Source organism: Oncorhynchus mykiss, chromosome Y, assembly GCF_013265735.2.
Source record: "Oncorhynchus mykiss isolate Arlee chromosome Y, USDA_OmykA_1.1, whole genome shotgun sequence".
NCBI lineage: Eukaryota > Metazoa > Chordata > Actinopteri > Salmoniformes > Salmonidae > Oncorhynchus > Oncorhynchus mykiss.
In genome coordinates this window covers 12,161,843-12,186,528 of record NC_048593.1, presented here as the reverse complement: position 1 = coordinate 12,186,528, position 24,686 = coordinate 12,161,843, and the positions used below count along the sequence as shown (strand labels likewise).

General features: G+C 42.3%; 1 protein-coding gene across 2 annotated transcripts in view; it reads left to right on the top strand.

Annotated features, from left to right (window-relative positions):
- Window positions 1-7,684: 7,684 nt before the first annotated feature.
- The window catches only part of fgfr1b (fibroblast growth factor receptor 1b), a 28,479-nt gene continuing 11,477 nt past the window's right edge, over window positions 7,685-24,686 (top strand). For both annotated transcript variants that reach the window (XM_036968018.1, XM_021590656.2), the window contains exon 1: window positions 7,685-8,120. The gene's annotated coding sequence lies outside the window, so the exon portion shown is untranslated. The remainder of the gene's footprint in view (window positions 8,121-24,686) is intronic.

Here is a 24,686-nt window from a genome sequence, read left to right as displayed (position 1 = left end):
ACACATCCGCGTGCACACACTCACAGGTCAGCGTGCCAGTCTGAACACACCCAGTGTGCACACACTGGTTGAATTGTTTTAACATAATTTGTCAACGTGGAACATAAACTGGATTTGAAAAAAGTCATCAACCAGTATTGTTTTCATTTCATTTCAACCAGCATTTAAACATTAAAATTAGGGTAAAACTTCAACTTAATACATTGAGGTCGAAATGTATCCAAAGGTAAAAGTGTTAATATCATTAATTTGGCATCCTATTTATAGGGCTAATGGTAACTACCCTATATATATATAAAAGTATGTGGACCACCCTTCAAATGAGTGGAATCGGCAACTTCAGACACACCCATCGTTGACAGGTGGATAAAATTGAGCACACAACCATGCAATCTCCATAGACAAACATTGGCGATAGAATGGCCTTACAGAAGAGCTCAGAGACTTTCAACGTGGCACCGGCAGAGGATGCAACCTTTCCAACAAGTCAATTCATCAACTTTCTGCCCTGCTAGAGCTGCCCAGGTCAACTGTAAGTGCTGTTATTGTGAAGTGGAAACGCCTAGGAGCCACAACGGCTCAGCTGTGAAGTGGTAGGCCTTGAGCGGGACCACTGTCCTAGGAAGCAACGTCAGCACAAGAACTGTTCGTCGGGAGCTTCATAAAATGGGTTTCCATGGCCCGACCTCACTAATGCTCTTGTGGCTTAATGAAAGCAAGTCCGCACAGCAATGTTCCAACATCTAGTGGAAAGCCTCCCCAGAAGAGTGGAGGCTGTTATAGCAGCAATGTTCCATCATCTAGTGGAAAGCCTTCCCAGAAGAGTGGAGGCTGTTATAGCAGCAATGTTCCATCATCTAGTGGAAAGCCTTCCCAGAAGAGTGGAGGCTGTTTTAGCAGCAATGTTCCAACATCTAGTGGAAAGCCTCCCCAGAAGAGTGGAGGCTGTTATAGCAGCAATGTTCCAACATCTAGTGGAAAGCCTTCCCAGAAGAGTGGAGGCTGTTATAGCAGCAAAGATCCAATCAACCATGGAAGAATGATAATATACCTAGCTACATGATGGTGTCTTTTGTTGGGCAAATCAGAGCCAACCTCCCTCCGAATTTACTTTCACATACTGCTTGTGTAAGAACAGTTGGAGTCACTTTCAACTGTTCAATGTGATTTAGGTAGTCTATGCAAATGAGCATGGATGCTGATCAATGTGAATGTGTTGACATGGTAGCTCAGCTGAAACGAGCACATCTTGTTTCCAACGCGAAACAGGGTACATAGAGGAAAGCATCTAGATGATAGACTCGTCCTCACTGAAGTGCATTGCCCCTCATATACCAGTAGGGGTCACTGTTCAGGCAGGAATTGTTGGACTTTTTGGCTTCACATTTTATTTCAATGAACCTCTTTATTAAGGGTCCATAGCATGATGGTGAAACAATAATGTTTATTCAAACATGCCATTTTTAATATCAACATTGAAACAAGGTCGACTGAAATATGTTTAATCACATCTAAAAATGCAACATAATTTGAACCACCCAATATGAAAAATATTTTTTTTAAGTTTATATGTGGAATTCTCAACGCAATTTCAACGTATACATATATCTGATGATTATGTTGAAACTAGAATGATGTAACAACTTGCTAGTCAGGTTAACTCAACGTATTTAAGTTGAAGTTTTACCCTAATTCCAGTGTTTACAAACGCTTGTTAATAAGATGAGATGAAAACAGTACTGGTTGATTACTTTTTTAAAATCCAATGTATTTTCCACGTTGATTCCACGTCACAATACGTTGACACATTACGTTGAAACAACATTGATTCAACCAGTGTGTGCCCTGTGGGCAGTTGGTGACTCAGCAACAGCAACCATTTTCCCTCCAGCAGCTGGTCCTTAGATGAGCTCATCTAAGGACCAGGTCCTTAGTTGAGCTGGCATACTGTCACTGGAGACAGACAGAAGAGAGGGAAGGAGAGAGAGAAGGCAGAGATGTGGAGAGGATAGCTGAAAAAGATAAGATGAGGTGATCGAGTGGGTGTGTGTAATGAGAGGTTAGGGTTTGACTGCTTGAGGGTTGTGTGTTTATTTCACTTCTTGAGCTGTGTGTATGGTTTAGTTAATGTTAGCTGATTCTGTGCCTATTTAAGTGAGAGTGAAGAGGTGGGGGGACCTGACCAGACACAGAGAGGCAGGCATGGTCATCACTCATGCCCACCTTGGCTCACCCTGCCTGTGGAGCGAATCTAGGACTACTGGAGGAGGTGGCTAAATGCACCAAGTGTCCTCTCCTTCGACACACAGACGTAATGACGCGTTTCTACAGACCATGAATGTCTTTAAGAAGGCTCCTTCCAGGATGTTCCTGTTGGTTCGTGGGAATGTTTCATATTTTAAATCCTGTTCTAGGATGTTATGTGCCTCACATAAGAACTGTGGTTTCGAGGGTTTTGGAGTCTCCCCCATCCTCCTCCCTCTCCTTCTCCACCCTCCTCTCTTTGCTTCCCTCTCCCTTCCCCCCCCATCCCCCCTTTCTACCTCTGCCCTCCTCTTTCTCTCTCGGCAACCATTTTGGTTCCTCATGTCATGTCACCCTCTGTGTTCCGAGGTCGTCCCGGGCGACGCCCAATAAAACAGCCTCATATAAAAGCCACATACAAACACACACACGTACACATACAAACACATATTTCACTGCTCTTCTGAGGTCAGCCTGACCACACAGGGCTAGGCCAGAAGACAGAAGGCACACACACACACACAGCTTGGCAGGCCTGAAAAAAATGTGCATACTAAGCAGTAGTGGTCATGACTTGATGTCCTTGTGTGCTCCTGCGTGTGCTTGAGCGTATGTACAGTATCTGTGTGTTGGGGTTACAGTGACTTAGACAGGCCTGAGATCAGTGGCATGGTCAGGGCTGAGAACAAGGGTCTCACAGTATTTACTGTGCTAGAGGGAGAGGACTGGTGTGACTTGACAAGGCCGGGTTAGGGTCTGGGGAGAGGATTGGGGCTGGACTGGACTAAGCCTGCTACAGTTGGTAACGTCCTTATGTGTCCTGGTGTGTATGTGTGTGTGTCAGCTGTGTAGGCCGGGTTGGCCCGGGCCCACCCACTGGGGAGCGAGGTCCACCCAATCAGATCAGACAAAAACAGTGTTTTATTGTAATACTTTTTTTTTGCTCTACTTGTCAGTGTTCCAAACGGGACATTATTATTTTTACCTAAGCATGCAAAAACCATCAGATTGTATTCATAGCAAGCAGTGCACTGGAATGACATTCAGATGAACTGGAATGACATTGACTCTCATGGGATGGGTGGCCAAAAATAACTAACTGAAAGCCACATCCCCAATAAGACACAAATACAGTGGCGGTCGGTGCTGTTTAAAATGAGGGAGGACGATTATTTGTTTTCATGAGCATGGCCTTATTTCTATTATAGCATATTCGATGACTGTCATTCATATTCCATTCACGCAGCATCGATGGGTGTATGCTACTACATGATAGTCAAATGTTCCCCATACCCACATCATGAGGTTGCTACAACCTAGCCTATGAATGAAAGTTTACAACGTAGATGCAAACAGGTTGAGAGAAACATTTGAGGTGACATACAGTGACACATGGACAGTGACACATTCAATAGCGCCTTGCACAAAAACCACTACGATCACGCAGTACAGTGTACAGTCAGTAAGCAGTTCAGCAGTTACACCGGCGGGCCCCGTTGGCAATAAATTAGTACAATCAAAAGTTTATCTTGACTTGGAAGAATTCCAGTTGTCACGTCCTGACCTTAGTTCCTTTTTTTATGTCTCTATTTTAGGTTGGTCCAACATCTAGTGGAAAGCCTTCCCAGAAGAGTGGAGGCTGTTATAGCAGCAATGAGTTGGGGTGGGCATTCTATGTTTTGTTCTATGTTTGTATTTCTATGTGTTTGGCCTGGTATGGTTCCCAATCAGAGGCAGCTGTCAATCATTGTCTCTGATTGAGAACCATACTTAGCCTGGTTTCGCCCTTGAGTTGTGGGTAGTTGTTTTCTGTGTTGTGTGTCTGCACCAGCCAGAACTGTTTCATCGTTCGCTTTGTTATTTTTGTGATTTCAGTGTTCATTAAATAAATATGGACACATACCACGCTGCACCTTGGTCCTCTCCTTCCAACAGCCGTTACACCAGTGTTATGTTGGATAGTCATAGCCAGGTGTTTGAGTAGGCTAAACCAGCTAGCTGAATTTGCTAACTAAGTAAGTGAAAGTGAAAAAAATGACAAAACATCTCTCTCTTGCTTCTCCTTGATTTTTGAATAAATTAATTTTTCAAAACAGTTTAACTGTTGTCTTTCTATCTCTTTGAGTCAACTACTCACCACATTTTATGCACTGCAGTACTAGCTAGCTGTAGCTTATGCTTTCAGTACTAGATTTAATTTCCTGATCCTTTGATTGGGTGGACAACATTTCAGCATGCTGCAAGAGCTGTGATAGGTTGGAGGACATCCTCCGGAAGTTGTCATAATTGCTGTGTAAGTCCATGGAAGGGGGTGAGAACCATGAGCCTCCTAGGTTTTGTCTTGAAGTCAATGTACACAGAGGAGGATGGAAGCTAGCTGTCCTCCGGCTACACCATGGTGCTACCATACAGACTGCTGTATTATTATTTGGTGACATTATTTGGTGACATGTGAATATGTTTACTGTAGTTTTATCTAAAAAAGTATTACTTTTTAAGTGTTTCGCTATTTTTATGAAATTCACTGAAGAGGATGGTCCTCCCCTTCAGAGCCTCCACTGCACGAATATGACCGCATTGAGGCATATGTCATTGTGCTTCTAAGGCTATATGCAGAACTAGCTCTCACAGTCTCACGTCAGAATTAGACACTCATCCAAGTTTCTCAAATGTCAAATTTCTTCCAAACATCAAATTTCAAAGTGTTTAAGGTTACGTTTAGGTATTAACTCCAAAATCTTAAGGTTAGGCATCAACTCTTGATGGTTAAGGTAAGAGATAAAGTTTGGGATAGGCTTAAAAATAAAATCTCAAAAACAACTTTCTATTGCTGGATTTAAACATGCAACCTTGGACCAGAGGCACATGCTTACAACCATAGGCTTACAACCATATGCCATCTCCACCCCCAATGACCTAGCAAAACGAAAACCCTACTTGAAGGTAACAGCACTCACTGTTGCCCCGAGTGGCCGGTTTCCACATCGTCTCCCGCCGTCCTCGGACCGGGACAATACTGATTTGTATCGCGGATGGCCTGGCTGTATATGCACCATGCCACTGCCTTGTTCATTTGTTCATTTAGCCAACAAGACAGGTCATAATCCAGCGCCTTTATCAAAGTCAACACACCTATATTTGTGCTTGAGTTAGCTTAAAAAATGCTGAATGTTCTCTCAGCCTCATGGCAAAATGTGTAGAATAGCATGAGATTAGCTATAAAACGGCACATTTTTCTCTTTACCCCATTGCAAAATGTCTACAATTGCAAGAAGTTAGCTGTCCCCCCCACCCAAATTTCCGCAGGCCCACCCACCAACACATTTCTGGCTATGCTACTTGTGTGTGTGTGTGTGTGTGTGTGTGTGTGTGTGTGTGTGTGTGTGTGTGTGTGTGTGTGTGTGTGTGTGTGTGTGTGTGTGTGTGTGTAAGGCAGATCTCTGGTCACCTTTTAAATATAGTAGAGGGGTGTTTGGGGCTCCGCAATAACGAGGCAATCAGAGCTGTTTATTCTCTAATCCAGAGAATAAACACACGGTGTTAGTGTTAGGGTTAGTGTTTCCTTAATGGTATGTGAAGCTGATTGTCTCCGGGGCTAGAGACAGTGCTGGCTGGGGTGGAACTAGAAACAATTGTGCTTAAAAAAATAAACCACTGGTTTAGGACCTCCTGTTCCCCTCCTCATTCTCATTTCTCATCGTCCAGTCCCCCCTCCCACTCCCCCACATACACCCCCAATGTGGCGTCAGCAGCAACCAGCTCCATATGTGCCCCCCCGCTCACACATGTGATGTGGTCTGGGTGCAATGCTGCCCGCCTACCCTGCCTATGCCCCACCCTACACAGACACACACACAAACTCACACATGCATACACACTTGCTTCTGCACACACACAGCCACCAGAGGAGAAAAGAAGCTTTCGGTTTATGAGGTGTTTTTAGGAAAGCCATAGTGCGGACCAGGCCCTGTGTGTGTGTGTGTGTGTGTGTCTGTGTGTGTGTGTGTGTGTGTGTGTGTGTGTGTGTGTCACACACTCAGGGCGCAGACTCTGTGTCTGCATTAACAGCAGATTAACCAGAACAATGTGAGGAGTGCTGCTTTGTAGTGCAACATGTGTGGTATTTAGCGATGTGATCTAGGTTAGCGATCTGTGACTGCATGGTGTCACTCCATCCAACTGAGATAGCCTATGTATACAAATATAACTGCAGGCTTATTTATTGAATTTAGGGGCCTTTTATTAGTTTGCTTGCATTTTATTAAGCATTTGTAGACAGCGCGTATTCCTTATATAGCACCACACTAACCTGTCTTCAGTGGAGTTTGCACACTATCGGACAGACTGATAAACAGTCAGATAGATAGATAGAATAGATTCTATGAGGTACCCCATAAATACATGTTATTGGGTTATTTTCCACTTTGGGATCTCTAATGTATGCTAGGAAAGTAGTTCAAATTTGGACATTATTGACAACACCAGGAAGTACAGCTTGTAACACCCTTCACAGTTCATCCATCACACGCACGCACGCGCGCGCGCACACACACACGCACACACATACTTAATGTACTGAATGTAAGGACCGCGTTTACTGTCTGTATCACATCTCTATCACTCCTTACAGTCCATTCATCACAGCCTAATAGCATTTACTGCTAATTATAAAACAGCCATTCCTACTGTAGCCAGCCAACATACAGTATCCCATCCCAAGGTTTCCTGTAAATGGACGCAGACAAAACATAACAGTGTGCGTTTCTCTCTCGGCATTGCTTTCCTCTTATTTTAATCAACTGTACAACCTACTTAGACCAGGCCCAGTTACATTACTGCTTAGCCAGTCAGCCCCCCTCCTCCCACAACTCACACAGCAGGGCTCTCCCTCCCAACAAGATATGAAGGCAATTTCCCTGTTAGGTCATAGTTAAAAATGCAGTGGACAACAACTATGAGTAATCAATGCCTATGAGAATGTAGCCAATACACAAACAAACATAGGTTACTGTCTATTTCCAAATTATGCCGTGTTTTGGTCAGTCAAGTCAGTAGAGAACTCTTTGTTTTATTTGGGACAGACCTATAGGTTTACAGCGTAGGCTAAAATAATTTGGAGTTCCTGCAATTGAGACGGAGGGTGGGGCGACAGAGGCAAGCAGGGAAGGGGGAGGTCTCCTTCAGGATCTCCCAGATCTGTAACCCCCCACCCTCCAAAACACGCGCACACAACGCACACACTGCGCGGTGAGAAGTTTTTCGGGGAGGTCACAGACGCAGCCCTGCAGGGAGTTAGAATTCGCTGCTCTGAAATATATTCATTGAATTTGCCAGCCACTTCACCTCACATGCTATTCACAAAATACAGAACATCTCTGCGTTGTTGACTTAAACAAATTATAATATATATATATATATATATATATATATATATATATATATATATATATATATATAATTTCTGCAAAATATTAGGTTGCAGGCTTGTGCAAACGTTTTTTTCGCAATTTTTTCCGATTGTTCCAAGACAATACAGAAAACGGTCGGAGTTCCGACGTTTTCTCCAGGCAGGAATAGGCACATTTAGACTAAACTAAAATGCTTCGAGATTTGCTGGTTTACTGAAACGGATAAACAACTAAATGCTGTTGTATTCGAACAGAAAGTCTTAAAACTTGTTGGAAGGTAGAAAGACAGACCGCACCATACTCCGCAGTCAACGTCCATTACGCGTGGCTTCGCCGCGCCACTCTATTTGAACTCGGAAAAATACCGATGTTTTTTCGGGAGTTGTAACTTGAAGGCATCAAAGGAATCGGACATTTAATTCCTATCCTACCTCCTCAAGGGTAGCTGCACAAGGATCGGAAACGCAGGTGAGACACCAATGCAATCCAATAAATATCAAGACTGTAGTCACACAATGTTGCATGCAGCTTGCATTCTGTTGTCTGTAAACATTGGTTCATTATTTTTCAGAATCATTGCTCTTTTGATAACAACAATGCTACATTTAAATTAAGTAGGTGTAGGGTACCTAGTCAAGCATGTTCATATAGATTTTAAATGCATAGCCTATATAAGAAAAATTGCCTATGGAATTTAGGAGCCCCTGCATGTGGTGGTAGCCTATTGAATAACTATGTAACTGCAATAACCAAGGGTTTGTTTGGAATGAGTTGGATATCCGAGGGGTTCCTCTTGATTTATCAGTTAAACGAACGAACCCTTCACGAACTACAACGCTTCAAATGACTTACAACCATTAATCCACGTATCCTATGGCATGCACCCTTTATAGCCTTATAATGTCTTATAAAGGGCTTATGAAGGCGCCATTAATAATGTATAAGATATACACAAAGGTGACCACATTTACAAACCAGAGGGTAGAGTCCAGTTGGTAAGACTTGACCCGCGTCTCTCTCTGAGGAACACAGCACAAGCAGTCAGTCACAGGTCACTGCTAACGTGGGGACATTGTGTCCGACAGACGTGGCTGTAAATGTGTCGGTGTGCGGTAAATGACGCTCGTGTCACGTCTGATGAGACCTGGCTGATGCGTGCAATCTTTGTTGACTCACCGCGCTTGACCGGTGACTCACTCGCGGAACCAACGGGCACCGGCTGACGAATAGAATGGAATTGAATTAGTTCTATTGCCACATGATCCGTTGGCATTGAAAAGTTATTGGATCCGTTTCTTGGACAGAGATTAAAGCTAGTCCTCGACTAAAAAGCACTTTCAATCGAGATCCTCCGTCAGAGCATTGTCAGGCCAGGACGAGGCTTAATCTCTGTCTGGGAAACCGGACCATTATGTTCAGAGGACAACTTTGGATGTTCATATCTGCACATATAGGGTAATATAGCCACACACACGACAATGGTAATCATGTCATGGTGTGAGAGTTCAGTTTCAAGTGTATTTGCATAATGAATACATTGGAAATCTTATTCAACAGGGGTAACAGTGGGAGACGGTGAATGTGTGTGTTAGACCTCCTGACTCATTTGTGAATGGAGCGAATTTGTAATTGCTGTTCTATATCAGATGCCTCATTCAGGGAGGAGCAAGAGAAAGAGAGACAGATGGGTGAAAAGTAGAGAGAGAGATAAAAAAAATCTAAAAAAAATAAATATATATAGAGAGAGAGAGTGGAGAGGTAAATAGAAGTGTATGGTAAGAGTGAGCTGTTATCCAGTGCCACTCTCAACATGCCCTCTTCTCTGTCTCCAGACATTATAATGGAATTCAACAATATGTTGAACATTTTAGTCATTCAGCAGACGCTCTTATCCAGAGTGATTTCAGTATTGAGTCCATACATTTTCAGACTTGTCCCCCTTGGGAATTGGACCGACAAAAAACCTAGCGCTGCAAGTGCCATGCTCTACCAACTGAGCTACACGGGACTAACTTAGCAAGGATTCAACTAAATGTTTGAACGTTCATTAATTCGTCCAAGTTTATCATAAATGAATGAATGCATGAGGGATTCATATTTATTGCAACATTCTGAAGAGGCAACCAGAATCCTCGTCTATATACAGACCCTTCAGAAAATACCCCTTGACTTTTTCACATTTTCTCACAGCCTTTCTATTTTTCCTCATCAATACCCTATAATGACAAAACAAAAAAGTTTTTTGTTGTTGTTGAAATTTTAGCAAAAAACAGAAATACCTTACTTACATAAGCATTCAGACCTTTTGCTATGATAATTAACATTGAGCTCAGGTGCATCCTGTTTCTATTGATCATCCTTGAGATGTTTCTGCAACTTGATTGGAGTCCACCTGTGGTAAATTCAATTGATTCGACATGATCTGGAAAGACATACACCTGTCCATATAAGGCCCCACAGTTGACAATGCATGTCAAAGCAAAAACCAACCCGGGAGGTTGAAGGAATTGTCCATAGAGCTCTGAGACAGGATTGTGTCGAGGCACAGATCTGGGGAAGGGTACAAAAACATTTCTGCAGCATTGAAGGTCCCAAAAACTGTGACTCCTTCTTAAATGGAAGATGTTTGGATCCACCAAGACTCTTCCTAGAGCTGGCCGCCCGGCCAAACTGAGCAATCAGGGGAGGCGTGCCTTGGTCAGCGAGGTGACTAAGAACCCGATGGTCACTCTGACAGAGCTTGAGAGTTCCTCTGTGGAGATGTGAGAACCTTCCAGAAGGACAACTATCACTGCAGCACTCCACCAATCAGGACTTTATGGTAGAGTGGCCAGACGGAAGCCACCCCTCAGTAAAAGGCATCCCGCTTTAAGTTTTCTAAAGGGTACCTAAAGACTCTCAGACCATGAGAAACAAGATTCACTGCTCTGATAAAACCAAGATTGAACTCTTTGGCCTGAATGCCAATCATCATGTCTGGAGGAAACCTGGCACCGTCCCTATGGTGAAGCATGGTGGCAGCATCATGCTGTGGTGATGTTTTTCAGCAGCAGGGAGGGGGAGACTTGTCATGATCAAGGGAAAGATGAACGGATAAATGTACAGAGGTCCTTGATGAAAACCTGCTCCAGAGCACTCAGGAGGGCTGGGGGGCGAACGTACACCTTCCAACACAATGACCCTAAGCACACAGCCAAGACAACGCAGGAGTGGCTTCGGGGCAAATCTCTGAATGTCCTTGAGTGGCCCAGCCAGAGCCCAGACTTGAACCTGATTGAACATCTCTGGAGAGTCCTGCAAATAGCTGTGCAGCGATGCTCCCCATCCAACCTGACAGAGCTTGAGATGATCTGCAGAGAAGAATGGGAGAAACTCCCCAAATATAGGTATATCAAGCTTGTAGAGTCATACCCAAGAAGACTCGAAGCTGTAATCGCTGCCGAAGGTGCTTCAACAAAGTACTGAGTACAGGTTCTGAATACTTACAGTGCCTTGCGAAAGTATTCGGCCCCCTTGAACTTTGCGACCTTCTGCCACATTTCAGGCTTCAAACATAAAGATATAAAACTGTATTTTTGTGTGAAGAATCAACAACAAGTGGGACACAATCATGAAGTGGAACGATATTTATTGGATATTTCAAACTTTTTTAACAAATCAAAAACGGAAAAATTGGGCGTGCAAAATTATTCAGCCCCTCAATAATTATACGCATCAGTTGTCAGAGCAGCTTACCGATCTCTGCACCTGTACACAACCCATCTGTAAATAGCCCACCCAACTACCTCATCCCCATATTATTTTTTTGCTCTTTTGCACCCCAGTATCTCTACTTGCACATCATCATCTGCACATCTATGACTCCAATGTTAATGCTAAATTGTAATTATTTCGCCACTATGGCCTATTTATTGCCTTACCTCCCTAATCTTACTACATTTGTACACACTGTATATAGATTATTATATTGTGTTATTGACTATACGTTTGTTTATCCCATGTGTAACTCTGTGTTGTTGTTTTTGTCGCACTGCTTTGCATTAACTTGGCCAGGTCGCAGTTGTAAATGATAACTTGTTCTCAACTAGCCTACCCAGTTAAATAAAGGTGAACAAATAAATAAATAAAAACACATTTACACTCTTACTGACAGTTGTGGCTGCTTTGTGTGATGTATTGTTGCCTCTACCTTCTTGCCCTTTGTGCTGTTGTCTGTGCCCAATAATGTTCGTACCATGTTTTGTGCTGCTACCATGTTGTGTTGCTAACATGTTGTTGTTATGTTGTGTTGCTACCATGCTGTGTTTTCATGTGTTGCTGCCATGCTATCTTAGGTCTCTCTTTATGTAGTGTTGTCTCTCTTGTTGTGATGTGTGTTTTGTCCTATATTTATATTGTATTTGTTTTGTATTTTTAATCCCCGGCCCCCGTCCCCGCAGGAGGCCTTTTGCTAGTTAAATAAAGGTTATTTACATTTTTTTTTTAAATAGATTCTACCAAATAGCTGTAGGCTTAGTTTTATCACAAGCACTTACAGCTGGGAAGGCTGCAATTTGGACAGCACGTGAGCCAAATACATATTCCATAGAAGGATTTTGGAACCTCTAACCCTGGCACTCTAACTGTTAAACTCATTAGTATACTAACAATGGCTGCCAGTCCTGACTTGAATGGGAACTGCCCATCTATGGATCATATATCTATGGTTGTTTGCAGCTGTCAGTTTGCCTTTCACAAATGTATAAAAACAATTGTGAGAAAAATGTAGGCCTACCATTTGGAAAGTAAATGCTTAATGCTGAAAAGAGTGAACTAATCTGTCTGTAGAAGCAAACTATTTTTTTCACAGCAACTTTCAGCGATTCTGAGCAAACAGCACTTGAGATATTGGCACGAGCGCATCGGGCATTACTGGTGAGTGGCCTATGAATCATTTTCATCATTGGGTGAGTCAGTGTCACTGGAAAGTTTATTTTGTAGCTTAATGTAGCCTACAGTGCATTTGTAAAGTATTCAGAAACCTGGACTTTTTCCACATTTTGTTATGTTTCAGCATTATTCTAGATGTTTTCCCCCACCAATCTACACACAATACCCCATAATATCAAAGCAAAAACAGCTTTTTAGAAATTTGTGCAAATGTATAACAAATTTAAAGCTGAAATATTACGTTTACATACAGTGCCTTGCGAAAGTATTCGGCCCCCTTGAACTTTGCGACCTTTTGCCACATTTCAGGCTTCAAACATAAAGATATAAAACTGTATTTTTTTGTGAAGAATCAACAACAAGTGGGACACAATCATGAAGTGGAACAATATTTATTGGATATTTCAAACTTTTTTAACAAATCAAAAACTGAAAAATTGGGCGTGCAAAATTATTCAGCCCCTTTACTTTCAGTGCAGCAAACTCTCTCCAGAAGTTCAGTGAGGATCTCTGAATGATCCAATGTTGACCTAAATGACTAATGATGATAAATACAATCCACCTGTGTGTAATCAAGTCTCCGTATAAATGCACCTGCACTGTGATAGTCTCAGAGGTCCGTTAAAAGCGCAGAGAGCATCATGAAGATCAAGGAACACACCAGGCAGGTCCGAGATACTGTTGTGAAGAAGTTTAAAGCCGGATTTGGATACAAAAAGATTTCCCAAGCTTTAAACATCCCAAGGAGCACTGTGCAAGCGATAATATTGAAATGGAAGGAGTATCAGACCACTGCAAATCTACCAAGACCTGGCCGTCCCTCTAAACTTTCAGCTCATACAAGGAGAAGACTGATCAGAGATGCAGCCAAGAGGCCTATGATCACTCTGGATGAACTGCAGAATTCTACAGCTGAGGTGGGAGACTCTGTCCATAGGACAACAATCAGTCGTATATTGCACAAATCTGGCCTTTATGGAAGAGTGGCAAGAAGAAAGCCATTTCTTAAAGATATCCATAAAAAGTGTTGTTTAAAGTTTGCCACAAGCCACCTGGGAGACACACCAAACATGTGGAAGAAGGTGCTCTGGTCAGATGAAACCAAAATTGAACTTTTTGGCAACAATGCAAAACGTTATGTTTGGCGTAAAAGCAACACAGCTGAACACACCATCCCCACTGTCAAACATGGTGGTGGCAGCATCATGGTTTGGGCCTGCTTTTCTTCAGCAGGGACAGGGAAGATGGTTAAAATTGATGGGAAGATGGATGGAGCCAAATACAGGACCATTCTGGAAGAAAACCTGATGGAGTCTGCAAAAGACCTGAGACTGGGACGGAGATTTGTCTTCCAACAAGACAATGATCCAAAACATAAAGCAAAATCTACAATGGAATGGTTCAAAAATAAACATATCCAGGTGTTAGAATGGCCAAGTCAAAGTCCAGACCTGAATCCAATCGAGAATCTGTGGAAAGAACTGAAAACTGCTGTTCACAAATGCTCTCCATCCAACCTCACTGAGCTCAAGCTGTTTTGCAAGGATGAATGGGAAAAAAATTCAGTCTCTCGATGTGCAAAACTGATAGAGACATACCCCAAGCGACTTACAGCTGTAATCGCAGCAAAAGGTGGCGCTACAAAGTATTAACTTAAGGGGGCTGAATAATTTTGCACGCCCAATTTTCCAGTTTTTGATTTGTTAAAAAAGTTTGAAATATCCAATAAATGTCGTTCCACTTCATGATTGTGTCCCACTTGTTGTTGATTCTTCACAAAAAAATACAGTTTTATATCTTTATGTTTGAAGCCTGAAATGTGGCAAAAGGTCGCAAAGTTCAAGGGGGCCGAATACTTTCGCAAGGCACTGTATGTAAACGTAATATTTCAGCTTTAAATTTGTTATACATTTGCACAAATTTCTAAAAAGCTGTTTTTGCTTTGATATTATGGGGTATTGTGTGTAGATTGGTGGGGGAAAACATCTAGAATAATGCTGAAACATAACAAAATGTGGAAAAAGTCCAGGTTTCTGAATACTTTACAAATGCACTGTAGGCTACATTAAGCTACAAAATAAACTTTCCAGTGACACTGACTCACCCAATGATGAAAATGATTCATAGGCCACTCACCAGTAATGTCCGATGCGCTCGTGCCAATATCTCAAGTGCTGTTTGCTCAGAATCGCTGAAAGTTGCTGTGAAAAAAATAGTTTGCTTCTACAGACAGATTAGTTCACTCTTTTCAGCATTAAGCATTTACTTTCCAAATGGTAGGCCTGCATTTTTCTCACAATTGTTTTTATACATTTGTGAAAGGCAAACTGACAGCTGCAAACAACCATAGATATATGATCCATAGATGGGCAGTTCCCATTCAAGTCAGGACTGGCAGCCATTGTTAGTATACTAATGAGTTTAACAGTTAGAGTGCCAGGGTTAGAGGTTCCAAAATCCTTCTATGGAATATGTATTTGGCTCACGTGCTGTCCAAATTGCAGCCTTCCCAGCTGTAAGTGCTTGTGATAAAACTAAGCCTACAGCTATTTGGTAGAATCTATTTAAAAAAAAAATGTAAATAACCTTTATTTAACTAGCAAAAGGCCTCCTGCGGGGACGGGGGCCGGGGATTAAAAATACAAAACAAATACAATATAAATATAGGACAAAACACACATCACAACAAGAGAGACAACACTACATAAAGAGAGACCTAAGATAGCATGGCAGCAACACATGAAAACACAGCATGGTAGCAACACAACATAACAACAACATGTTAGCAACACAACATGGTAGCAGCACAAAACATGGTACGAACATTATTGGGCACAGACAACAGCACAAAGGGCAAGAAGGTAGAGGCAACAATACATCACACAAAGCAGCCACAACTGTCAGTAAGAGTGTAAATGTGTTTTTATTTATTTATTTGTTCACCTTTATTTAACTGGGTAGGCTAGTTGAGAACAAGTTATCATTTACAACTGCGACCTGGCCAAGTTAATGCAAAGCAGTGCGACAAAAACAACAACACAGAGTTACACATGGGATAAACAAACGTATAGTCAATAACACAATATAATAATCTATATACAGTGTGTACAAATGTAGTAAGATTAGGGAGGTAAGGCAATAAATAGGCCATAGTGGCGAAATAATTACAATTTAGCATTATCATTGGAGTCATAGATGTGCAGATGATGATGTGCAAGTAGAGATACTGGGGTGCAAAAGAACAAAAAAATAATATGGGGATGAGGTAGTTGGGTGGGCTATTTACAGATGGGTTGTGTACAGGTGCAGAGATCGGTAAGCTGCTCTGACAACTGATGCGTTTAGTTATTGAGGGAGATATGTCTCCAGCTTCAGTGACTTTTGCAATTCATTCCAGTAATTTGCAGCAGAGAACTGGAAGGAAAGGCGGCCAAAGGAAGTGTTGGCTTTGGGGATGACCAGTGAAATATACAGTGCCTTGCGAAAGTATTCGGCCCCCTTGAACTTTGCGACCTTTTGCCACATTTCAGGCTTCAAACATAAAGATATAAAACTGTATTTTTTTGTGAAGAATCAACAACAAGTGGGACACAATCATGAAGTGGAACGACATTTATTGGATATTTCAAACTTTTTTAACAAATCAAAAACTGAAAAATTGGGCGTACAAAATTATTCAGCCCCATTAAGTTAATACATTGTAGCGCCATCTTTTTCTGCGATTACAGCTGTAAGTCGCTTGGGGTATGTCTCTATCAGTTTTGCACATCGAGAGACTGACATTTTTTCCCATTCCTCCTTGCAAAACAGCTCGAGCTCAGTGAGGTTGGATGGAGAGCATTTGTGAACAGCAGTTTTCAGTTCTTTCCACAGATTATCGATTGGATTCAGGTCTGGACTTTGACTTGGCCATTCTAACACCTGGATATGTTTATTTTTGAACCATTCCATTGTAGATTTTGCTTTATGTTTTGGATCATTGTCTTGTTGGAAGACAAATCTCCGTCCCAGTCTCAGGTCTTTTGCAGACTCCATCAGGTTTTCTTCCAGAATGGTCCTGTATTTGGCTCCATCCATCTTCCCATCAATTTTAACCATCTTCCCTGTCCCTGCTGAAGAAAAGCAGGCCCAAACCATGATGCTGCCATCACCATGTTTGACAGTGGGGATGGTGTGTTCAGGGTGATGAGCTGTGTTGATTTTACGCCAAACATAACGTTTTGCATTGTTGCCAAAAAGTTCAATTTTGGTTTCATCTGACCAGAGCACCTTCTTCCACATGTTTGGTGTGTCTCCCAGGTGGCTTGTGGCAAACTTTAAACTACACTTTTTATGGATATTTTTATGAAATGGCTTTCTTCTTGCCACTCTTCCATAAAGGCCAGATTTGTGCAATATACGACTGATTGTTGTCCTATGGACAGAGTCTCCCACCTCAGCTGTAGATCTCTGCAGTTCATCCAGAGTGATCATGGGCCTCTTGGCTGCATCTCTGATCAGTCTTCTCCTTGTATGAGCTGAAAGTTTAGAGGGACGGCCAGGTCTTGGTAGATTTGCAGTGGTCTGATACTCCTTCCATTTCAATATTATCGCTTGCACAGTGCTCCTTGGGATGTTTAAAGCTTGGGAAATCTTTTTGTATCCAACTCCGGCTTTAAACTTCTTCACAACAGTATCTCGGACCTGCCTGGTGTGTTCCTTGTTCTTCATGATGCTCTCTGCGCTTTTGACGGACCTCTGAGACTATCACAGTGCAGGTGCATTTATACGGAGACTTGATTACACACAGGTGGATTGTATTTATCATCATTAGTCATTTAGGTCAACATTGGATCATTCAGAGATCCTCACTGAACTTCTGGAGAGAGTTTGCTGCACTGAAAGTAAAGGGGCTGAATTATTTTGCACGCCCAATTTTTCAGTTTTTGATTTGTTAAAAAAGTTTGAAATATCCAATAAATGTTGTTCCACTCCATTATTGTGTCCCACTTGTTGTTGATTCTTCACAAAAAAGTACAGTTTTATATCTTTATGTTTGAAGCCTGAAATGTGGCAAAAGGTCGCAAAGATCAAGGGGGCCGAATACTTTCGCAAGGCACTGTACCTGCTGGAATATACCTGCTCAAGTTGCTTCGTGGGGTGCATGTTGGCTGGGGTAGGGGTAGCCAGGTGGAAAGTATGGACGGCTGTTGAAAAATGCTTATTGAAATTCTCGATTATCGTGGATTTATCAGTGTTGACAGTGTTTCCTAGTCTCAGTGCAGTGGGAAGCTGGAAGGAGGTGCTCTTATTCTCCATGAACTTTACAGTGTCCCAAAACATTTTGGAATTAGTGCTACAGGATGCAACTTTCTGTTTGAAAAGCTAGCCTTTGCTTTCCTAACTGACTGTGTATATTGGTTCCTGACTTCCCTGAAAAGTTGCATATCCCGGGGGCTATTCGATGCTAATTCAGAACTCCACAGGATCTTTTTGTGCTGGTCAAGGGCAGTCAAGTCAGGAGTGAACCAGGGGCTATATCTGTTCTTAGTTCTACATTTTCTGAACAGGGCTTGCTTATTTAAAATGATGAGAAAAGCACTATTAAAGAACAACCAGGCATCCTTTACTGACAGGATGAGGTCAATATCCTTCCTGGATAACCTGGGCCAGGAGTCTTTTGAGTCTTTGAATGAAGAGATTGAGATAAAACTGTCCAGTTTGAGTGTTTGTTGCAGTTCGTTCCAGTTGCTAGCTGCAGCGAACTGAAAAGAGGAGCGACTCAGGGATATGTTTGCTTTGGGGACCATTAACCTTTCTGGCGCAGGCGTTCCGGTAGCGACCCACCTCGATCCGGTGAAATTGCAGAGCGCCAAATTCAAAATACAGAAATAGCCATAATAAAATAAAATAAAATAGCCATAAAAAATACAAGTGTTAGAAATCGGCTTAAAGATTAACTTATTGTTAACTTCTTTGGGACTGGGGAGCAGTATTGAGTAGCTTGGATGAATAAGGTGCCCAGAGTAAACTGCCTGCTACTCAGGCCCAGTTGCTAATATATGCATAGTATTAGTAGATTTGGATAGAAAACACTCTGAAGTTTCTAAAACTGTTTGATGTCTGTGAGTATAACAGAACTCATATGGCAGGCAAAAACCTGAGAAAAAATCCAACCAGGAAGTGGGAAATCTGAGGTTTGTAGTGTTTCAAGTCATTGTCTATCGAATATACAGTGTCTATGGGGTCATATTGCACTTCCTAAGGCTTCCACTAGATGTCAACAGTCTTTAGAATGTTGTTTGAGACTTCTACTGTGAAGGAGGGGGGAATGAGAACTGATTGAGTCAGGGATCTGGCAGAGTGCCATGGGCTGATCATGCGCGCTCACGTGAGCGTTAGCTGCGTTCCTTCACATTTCTACAGACAAAGGAATTCTCCGGTTGAAACATTATTGAGGATTTATGATAAAAACATCCTAAAGATTAATTCTATACTTCGTTTGACATGTTTCTACGAACTGTAACATTACTTTTCGTCTGAACTTTCGCCTGGACGTGCCCGTGCCTTGTGAGTTTGGATTGTGTACTAAACGCGCGAACAAAAAGGAGGTATTTGGACATAAATGATGGACTTTATCGAACAAATCAAACATTTATTGTGGAACTGGGATTCCTGGGAGTGCATTATGTAGAAGATCATCAAAGGTAAGTTAATATTTATAATGCTATTTCTGACTTCAACATACATGTATTGTGTAACATGAAGTCCTATGAGTGTCAGCTGATGAAGATCATCAAAGGTTAGTGATTAATTTTATCTTTATTTCTGCTTTTTGTGACTCCTCTCTTTGGCTGGAAAAATGGCTGTGTTTTTCTGCGACTAGGTACTGCGTTTGGTGTGCTTTCGTCGTAAAGCCTTTTTGAAATCGGACACGGTGGCTGGATTTACAGCAAGTTTATCTTTAAAATGGTGTAAAATACTTGTATGTTTGAGGAACTTTAATTATGGGATTTCTGTTTTTTTGTATTTGGCGCCCTGCAATTTCACTGGCTGTTGGCGAGGTGGGACGCTATCGTCCCACATATCCCAGAGAGGTTAATCCAGCCGCTTTGTCAGATTTCAAAAAGGCTTTACGGCGAAAGCATACCATGCGATTATCTGAGGACAGCGCCCCACGTACAAAAGCATACAAACATTTTACAACCAAGTAAAGGAATTACAAAAATCAGAAATAGCGATAAAATTAATCACTTACCTTTGAAGATCTTCATATGGTTGCAGTCACAAGAGTCTCAGCTACACAATAATTGTTTGTTTTGCTCGATAAAGTCCCTCTTTATATCCCAAAAACTCGTTTTCGCCATTCGTTTTCGCCTGCCATGTCAGTTCTGTTATACTCACAGACATTATGTTAACAGTTTTGGAAACTTGAGAGTATTTTCTATCAAAATCTACCAATTATATGCATATCCTAGCTTCTGGGCCTGAGTAACAGGCAGTTTACTTTGGGCATGCTTCTCATCCAGATGTCAAAGTACTGCCCCAAAGCCATAAGAAGTTAACAGAATGTGACTGGCAGAATGGGTGTTGAATGTAGAGGATGAGGGCTGCAGTGGATATCTCAGATAGGGGGGAGTGAGGCCTAAGAGGGTTTTATAAATAAGCATCAACCAGTGGGTCTTGCGACGGGTATACAGAGATGACCAGTTTACAGAGGAGTATAGAGTGCAGTGATGTGTCCTATAAGGAGCATTGGTGGGAAATCTGATGGCCGAATGGTAAAGGACATCTAGCCGCTCGAGAGCACCGTTACCTCCAGATCTATACATTTTGTCTCCGTAATCTAACATGGGTAGGATGGTCATCTGAATCGGGGTTAGTTTGGCAGCTGGGGTGAAAGAGGAGCGATTATGATAGAGGAAACCAAGACTAGATTTAACTTTAGCCTGCAGCTTTGATATGTGCTGAGAGAAGGACAGGGCACCGTCTAGCCATACTCCCAAGTACTTGTATGAGGTGACTACCTCAAGCTCTAAACCCTCAGAGGTAGTAATAACAACTGTGGGAAGAGGGGCATTCTTCTTACCAAACCACATGGCCTTTGTTTTGGAGGTGTTCAGAACAAGGTTAGGGGTAGAGAAATATTGCTGGACACTAAGAACACTTTGTTGTAGAGCATTTAACACAAAATCCGGTGAGGCGGCCAGCTGAGTATAAGACCGTATCATCTGCATATAAATGTATGAGAGAGCTTTATACTGCTTACTTCCCACTGCTATGCTACCACCACACGTGCGCTACAAAAACACCTGCCTCTTGCTAGGTACACTGGAACTAAAGAGTAACTACACACTAAACATCTACATAAAGTGGTCTCTTGATGTGGTTTCAGCATTGTTGTGGCCTTAAAACATAAAATTGAGTTTTTTTAAAAATAATAATAAAAAAGTGTAATTTTGAGAGCGAAAACCTGAAGAAAAAAACAGAAACAAAACCTGGAAAAACTAAACGGAGAAAACAGAATTTGGGGAAAATAAAACAGATTTGATAATGGTAGCATATCTTTAGTCATGGCTCCCCTTTACACATTCACACCGTCATCTGTTTTCCAGTCTGCTGGTGGCGTGGGCCTCTACCGAGAAATGGTGTGTTACTATGACATAGTTACTATGACAGCGTTACGTTGACGGGTGGAACAGGCCGGATCTGAGGCAAAATGTGGTGTGTAGGTGAGGGCTTCCGGAATGGAAATCTGGAGAGGTCACATCTGCTAGAAAGAGAGGGAGAATAAAAATATATTCTTACGAGAACTAGACTGTATCTAACTAAAGGGATGAGAGGGGAAAGAGAGTGGGGGGTGGGTTAGGGGTGAGGAGGAGATGAAGAACAGATGAGGGAAAGAGGGGGGGGTGTATGGGGGAGGAAGTGGGAAGGAAGATATTAGAGCGAATGTGTGTGTGTGTGTGTGTGGGGAAGGTATGGGAGATAGATGGGAGTGGGGAGAAGTTTCCAATAGGTAGAGGCCCTCTCCTCGATAGAGCTCTAGTGTGATGCTCTATTCCTGGCCTAGCGACTATACACCACCCTGGGAGTGTGTGTAGCTACTCTCAGACCATCAATTTAGAATCATATCAAACCTCCGTCATTGTAACAGTCCATCGCTAAGCTATACACAGTACCAACATGCTGAGCCAATGGCGTTTAGTTCAACAGCATCTGCAGAATAATTATCACTGCTCTTAAAGTTATTTTTTACTTGTGAAGATCATAATTTATGGCCGTTGTCTTCCCTACTCTAGTTGAAAGCAAGTCCCTTCGTATAAGAGTGTCTGTTAAATTGCTGAAATGTTCCTTTCGAATTTAAAGAAGCCACACAGCATGGCTAGAGCGGGGGGAAACCACTCTTATTTTTGTTCTAATTGTGTCTCTGGTGATTTTGTGGTGGTGGTGGTGTGATAACTACCACAGTGAGGTTTACAGAGCTGGGTGTGTTAGCTGTTAACTAGCTTTTAGCTTCTATGGCAGGGCTAATCAACCCTCCTGCTGAAGCGCTATGGCGGGGATTTGCATGTTTTTACTCCTACCATGCTTTGGGGTAGTGCTGGAGCAAAAGCCTGCATACTCAGAATGTTCTATATCTCTCTCTCTTACTCCCTCACTCTGTCACAGCTTGGGTGTCTCTGTGCTGGGCTCTCCTGTCAGCTAGCCAGCAGTATGATGGAGACGCTACACCATAAAACTCATAAATCTGCAAACAGACTCATTCGTTTAAGAGAGTCTTTAATGTTTGTGTGGGGTTGAGTTATGGGCGGCATTAATGAAGGGCATTAATGATGTCTTCATAAACCTCCCGCTCTACTCTTCACCGTTACATACCTCCCTCTCTGGGTCACCATTCTCTCACTCTCACACTCTCTCACTCTCACACACACACTGGCTGCCAGCTCCGAAGGACAGATCTCATTATGGAGTCGGACCCTCAGTAATGTCCACACACGCACCTTTCCTCACTGCCATCTACAGTAATGTCCAGGTCTAGTGTATCGTCAGGTTGTTCTGCCATAAAGCACGGAGGTTATGTGTTACAGAGTATTTTTTTTACAGCTCTCCTTTTTGTTAGTCTCTCACGGTGTGTGTCTGTGGGTTGGAACGGTCTCATCACACCTAAACACAAGATCCATCTTCCCAATGAGACTTTAACACTGTGACACTGACCGGCAGGCTGGAAGCAAATGGTGTTCTGTTTCCTGGCCAGGAGGTGTTCTGGATATGGGGTTATGCTGCGTTCACGTGCTAGTCGGAACTAGGAAACTGACATTTCTGACTCGCTGATTTTTTGAACGCGGCGCGTGTATAACTTTAACCAGTTAGCTAGTCGGACATTTAAGAGTTTCCAAGTTCCGACTAGCACATGTACAGCGACAAAGGGGTTAAGGCCAGGACACTGTACGCAGTCGGAGCCGGCAGAGTGTTGCAGTGTCATTTTACGTCACAAAATGGGAAGCTCCTTGTTGTGCGCACAAACCTACTACGAACAAGTGCGCCACATGAAATTGGCAACACAACGTATACAATTAATGGGCAGTATTGAGAAAGCTTCGCAGTGGAAGTCCCGCCCCTGTGTCGACTTCACATGCTTTCTGGTATTTATAAACATGGAAGCAATGGACATGCTGCTACTGCTATTCTACTTGCATATTTGCTTTGATTTCGACATTCCTTATGCAAAATTAAATCTCCGTCCAATTTTGAGGATCGTCTGTCCGAGGAGGTGAGACGATACGAGCACCTCTGTAAAATTATTTGGTGCGGTTGTATACGGACCATAACGCAAAGTCAACAGCTGGGGGGAGATAGCACAACATTTAAAAAATGTTTCTTTATTTAACTAGACAGCCTACCCCGACCAAACCCGGACGACGCTGGGCTAATTGTGTGAACGCCCTATGGAACTACCAATCACAGCCAGATGTGATACAGCCTGGATTCGAACTAGGGACTGTAGTGACACCTCTTGCACTGAGATACAGTGTCTTAAAATGCTGCGCCACTCGGGAGCATCGACATGGAGACAGATTCGGGACCCGGTATGTTCACAGTCTGATAAAGGAGGAAGAGACCAGGAATGGGACTGCGCCGATTGTCCAACAATTGGGTTGGCTTCCTGTTTATGTAAAACATTGTCCGACAGACACCAATATACCAGATACAATATGTACGGTTGTGTTTGTGCGTGTTTGTGACCTAAAACAAGTTGTGTGCTCAGGACATTTGTAAAGATGTTGGCGTTTTACATGTTTTTTCTGTATAGTTTTTTTCCCTTCTAATTCACAAGTTATGTTGGTAGGTCATTTACTGGGGGTATGTTGCGTGTTTTATCATTCACGTGTTAAGGTGTACATTAATTTACTGGTGGTTTGCCTTTGTGGATCTGGTCTTATTCCCCCATGTCTTATGCACAATATTCCCACTGCACCTGCACTGTTTGTCACGTCTTATTTGCACCTTGTGTTTTACATTGCGCTATTTTCCCCTTGTTACATTTTGTTACTGTAACCCATAATGACAAAGTGACAACGCGTTTTCAGAAATGTTTGCGTATTTATTGAAAATGAAATGCTGTATCTCATTTACGTAAGTATTCACACCCCTGAGTCAATATAAGTCAGAATCCTCTTTGGCAGCGATTACAGCTGTGAGTCTCTGGGTAAGTCTCTAAGAGCTTTGCACACTTGAAAAACTGCCCAGTTGTTAACAATTACAAGCATACCCTTAACATGATGCAACCACCACTATGCTTGAAAATATGGATAGTGGTACTCAGTAATGTGTTGTGTTGGATTTGCCCACAACATAACACTTTGTATTCACGACATAAAGTTAATTGTTTTGGTCATTTCCCCCCCAGCATTAATTTAGTGCCTTGTTGCAAACAGGATGCATGTTTTGGAATATTTGTATTCTGTACAGGCTTCCTTCTTTTCCCTCCGTCAATTAGGTTTGTATTGTGAAGTACCTACAATGTTGTTGATTCTTCCTCAGTTTTCTCCTACAACAGCCATTAAACGCTAACTATTTTAAAGTCACCATTGGTTTCCTTCCTCTCCAGCAACTGAGTTAGGA